Source organism: Brachyhypopomus gauderio, chromosome 7, assembly GCF_052324685.1.
Source record: "Brachyhypopomus gauderio isolate BG-103 chromosome 7, BGAUD_0.2, whole genome shotgun sequence".
Taxonomy (NCBI): Eukaryota; Metazoa; Chordata; class Actinopteri; order Gymnotiformes; family Hypopomidae; genus Brachyhypopomus; species Brachyhypopomus gauderio.
Window position 1 is genome coordinate 1131810 of NC_135217.1, and position 4034 is coordinate 1135843.

Sequence of the window (4034 nt, forward strand, 5' to 3'; positions counted from 1 at the left end):
ACAGCATCTACTGGTGAATCCTAAATGTCGATTAAAGATTGGTGAGACTTTATAACCACTGCGACCCAAAGCTCTGGAACTCTCTTCATGAGGAGCTCAGAGACATTTCATCCCTGTACAGCTTCAAGAAGAGTCTCAAAACCTGTTTAGAGCTGCATTTAGTTAATGAACTTCGATGGTTAATTATTTTATTACTTTATTATTTTACTATACTAAACTACATTTTATGTTCTAATTATTTAAATAATTTTGCCGTCTTATTAATTTTATTACATTATTTATTGTTGTTATCCTCTATTATTTTAATAATTGTCATTGTATTATTACCTTATTTTTTATGATTGGTTTGTTTTTGTTATTTTATTTATTCTGTAAAGCACTTTGAGTTGTATGAATGTATTAAAATATTATTATTGTAAGGTGTCCTAGTGTCAAGTGACTCTGAATAAACACCACATGAGTCACATGACTGATTAGTTGTGTGATGGGGTAGTTACCCAACTATAGAATCATCACATCACCATGACGATGGCCTTGTTTGTTTTTGTCTTTGTTGCCATGACTACATTAATGTTAATGTAAATGTCCTGATTAACGTATCCTGGGTCCTTTTACACATGACTTCAGTAATAATGGTAGTGAACAGTGACATCACTCCCATCAGACCAAGACAAATAATTAATTATGTCACTTAATGTGGACGTTCTGGTAACTTCTGTTCTCTTCTGATTAAGACTCTAAACCACATATGTTCAACTACAAATATGAATAAGTCATTAATATAGTGAACTCACCCAAGACTCCACTTCTTTCTGTAAATGACAAAGTGGTTAATGACAAAGGGTTTTGACAGCAGTAAATGTGTTTTTAAACTATGACGCTAGAGTAAGACATTTGCTCACGTTTGTCCCAGCACCTGTCCCCTCAATTTTAACTACACCATAGTATCACACACTACCATACATGCATATACACCAACACCTACACACAACCCCGCTGGCAAATGGTAGTGGTTTGGTAGTTAGTGTTTTAATCCCTCTGTCTCAGCTTTAATAGTCCAGTTCTCCTGAATGTCTCTACAGGAGATGAGAGATTCTTACTGACTACATCTGTCAGTGGTAACTGGTTACTGGTTAGTAACTGGTCACTAGGGGTGTATTCAACTAAAGATTTTCATAGTCGAATCTGATTCGTCAGCTTTTCCCTTTAGTCGACTAATAGTCTAATCGGATTTATTTATTTATTTATTTTTATTTAGAACACCTTAAACGGGATCCCATTCTCATTCAGGACTTTTTCCTCTTCAAAGTAAAAACCTAAAACACTCAGATAAATGAATACACACGGTAGGTTGGCTTTATTCAGCTTTTATTTATTTTTTTATTGTCACGTTGTGGGGGGGGGCCCTGCCGGTCGCCCCCGTTTACAGCGGCAGATGTCCTGTTTTGGTCACATGATGTTCGTCCCTCAGGTGGGCGGGACCCGTGATCCGTCTCACCTGAGGGTCGTTTGTTCGTCTATATATGTCTTGTCTTTGTACCAGTTGACTGCTGGTTATTACTTATAGTTGACTGGGGGTTTTTGGTTTGCGTACTTTCTATTAAACCATCCTCTTTCCCTGAGACTTGGCGTGATCGCTTCCTTTTTAGTTGCTCACCCTGCCCGTCACATTTATGAAACGTTAGAGAACATTAACCATCAGTGCGCATTGTGCATCTCGAACTGTCAGACAGGCAAAATGTCAAAAATATTTTAAATAAAATATGCCTGCCTGAAAATATAAAAAAATTGCCACAGAACAGCAAAAAAATACAAGGAAAGGTTCAAGTAACGGGGTTTAAAAGCAAACAACAACAAAAAATGTTTATAGGCCTACTTGCCGAGACGCAACTAGACGAGACGACACGACTGAAACGACAAATGTTTTATTTCGCCTTACTCGTTTTAAATGGTGTGCCATGTTGGTTGTTGTCGTGCGAAATGAAAGACGTTGATGACATACTTTACTTGCACTTTACTTTTTTTGATTCATCTTTGTTTTTCAAAATACCTTTGAAGTTTTTTAGTAGCCATTATAATATCGGCAGATGCTGCGCGTATTCTGTAGCGTGTTCGGCTCCGCTCGTTTGGATTGTGCAACAGCAGGGTGTGATTTATTAATGTGCAGTAAGGAAGATGCCTATTTGTAATGCGCAAACATCATTTAAAAATATTTATTAACAGAAATTATGATGATTTTTTTTGACAAAAGGCTATATATAACGAAAACAAAGACATTTCATGTAACAACTAATGCTTAGCTGCATCCTTGGGCACCCCCATGCAGTTAGAATGGTACATTCGACTATGACGTTCATAGTCGACTAGGGGGTATAGTCGACTATAGTCAAATCAGCAACTATTGCAGGTCACCCCTACTGGTCACCATTTGTTATTTATGAAAGTGACTGAACCATGCATCACGTAGACAGCCTGTGTTGTTCATGTTTGTACAGACTGTTGGTGTAAGGACATGTGTCCTAACCAAAGACTGTATATAGTCTGTGAGTCTAACATAGACCATGAGAAAAAAGGTGTTAAACCTTTTAAACTGTGTATGACCATCTTACAGTCTGATGTTTACAGTTCAGTTGTCCAGATTTTCCCTGTATCATGTATTTCATGATGTTATGAACTGTCTGTCACTCACTGTTGAATGATAACAGCTATCAAACAGCACTGGTGATTCCTAAAAGCCCATTAAAGATTGGTGAGGGTGATTTATAACCACTATGACCCAAAGCTCTGGAACTCTCTTCCTGAGGAGCTCAAAGATATTTCATCCCTGTACAGCTTCAAGAAGAGTCTCAAAACCTGTTTAGAGCTGCATTTAGTTAAGGAACTTCGATGGTTAATTATTTTATTACTTATTTAATTACATATTTTACTATACTAAACTACATTTTATGTCCTAATTATTTAATAATTTTGCAGTCTTATTAATTTTATTACATTATTTATTGTTGTTTTCTTCTATTATTTTAATAATTGTCATTGTAGATCTAATATTAACGCTGGGTATCGACGTAGATAATATAAACATACTCCCGCAAACCGTAGCAATCTCCGATCATTATTTAATAAAATTCGATTTTCACCTTAACATAAATACACGCCCGTCTCCTCGGCAGTGTATAAAGCGCTCGATAAATTCATCAACAGCAACACAGTTTATTGAAACCCTCCCTGACTTAACTGCTTTAGCCCACTCGCCATCCGATCCAGGAGAGTTAGATAGTCTAACCGACTACTTAGAGAATACCTGCAGATCAGCTTTAGATATAGTAGCTCCACTAAAATATAAAAAAGCTAGATCCAAAAAGCTCGCCCCGTGGTACACTGACCAAACTAGAAACTTAAAAAAAAATACCACGTAAATTAGAGCGGAAATGGCGATCTACTAAGTTGGAAGTATTCCACTGTGCCTGGAAGGATAGCATTATTGACTACAAACGGGCACTCACTAAAGCACGCTCAGCATACTTAGTCTCACTGATAGAGAAAAATAAAAACAAGCCTAGATTTCTTTTTAATACTATTTCTAAACTTACAAAAAATCAAGCAGGCACAGAACCTCAGATTCCAGTAAACCTCACTAGTAATGTATTTATAGATTTCTTTGATAATAAAATAGAGAATATTAGACAAAATATAAAACCCTTTATTAGCAATACAACTGGTATGTCATCTGGTTTGGTTGATATTGATTTAAATTACATACCGGGTTAAAAACTTGATGCTTTTCATCCACTCCCAAAATCAGAATTAGAGAAAATAATTTCTTCCTTAAATTGTACTACCTGCACACTAGACTCAGTTCCCTCAAAGTTATTAAAAGAGGTATTACCAGCTGTAACTGAACCTCTTCTAACTATAGTTAACTCATCCATTACAATAGGTCACATGCCCAAATCATGTAAATTAGCAATTATCAAACCTCTGATCAAGAAACCAAATCTTGATCCGACTGTGCTATCTAATTATAGACCCATTTC